The sequence below is a fragment of the Papilio polytes genome, unplaced genomic scaffold (genome assembly GCF_000836215.1).
Source record: "Papilio polytes unplaced genomic scaffold, Ppol_1.0 DF822178.1, whole genome shotgun sequence".
In the NCBI taxonomy this organism is placed as follows: domain Eukaryota; kingdom Metazoa; phylum Arthropoda; class Insecta; order Lepidoptera; family Papilionidae; genus Papilio; species Papilio polytes.
The window spans coordinates 5,775,950-5,776,578 of NW_013527026.1; the positions used below are offsets into that span (position 1 = coordinate 5,775,950).

At 36.1% G+C, this 629-nt stretch overlaps 1 protein-coding gene across 1 annotated transcript in view; it reads right to left on the reverse strand.

The window, feature by feature from the left end:
* The window catches only part of LOC106106557 (katanin p60 ATPase-containing subunit A-like 2), a 9,425-nt gene that overhangs the window by 4,455 nt on the left and 4,341 nt on the right, over positions 1 to 629 (reverse strand). The window lies entirely within an intron of this gene.

Here is a 629-nt window from a genome sequence, read left to right on the forward strand (position 1 = left end):
CTTGTAAAGAGAGGTTGGGAAGAGGAAGTGGATTTGACAGTGGAGGAGATGCATAGGAAGGGGAAATACCCTCTTTATGTGCGTCTCCTCTACCGTCGGATAAGGGAAGGCAACGCATCCGCAATTGCGGATGTCTATGGGCAGCGGAAAGCTTCGCCACTTTGACGATTTCAGGTGGCCGTTTGCTCGTTTGCCACCTTATTTTATAAAAAAAAAATAACAAATGGTCAAGATGTAAATTAGTAGAAAACTAGCTATTGCTTGCGACTTCTTCAGCGTTTTAAAAAATAATATAAATATAACCTATGTTACTCACTGATTACCTATTTAATCATAAAATAATTTTTAAAATCTGGAAAGTTATTTTCGAGTTATTTCAATAAATACAAAAATACACATCTTTGCTCTTTCTAATATTAGTATAGATAACGACGAATAAAACCACGGTACAAAAGTTAGTACTTTAACCACTAATTACTTTCTTGACTAGAATGCCCTTCAAGTATGCGCTGTACTTAAGTTAAAAGTGTCCGTCTCAAGAGGTCATACATGAGACTAAGACAATGCAACTTGTGTACTTATGTAACTTAACCGGCTGTTTTAAAACTATAACATTAAGGGTGAGTTGC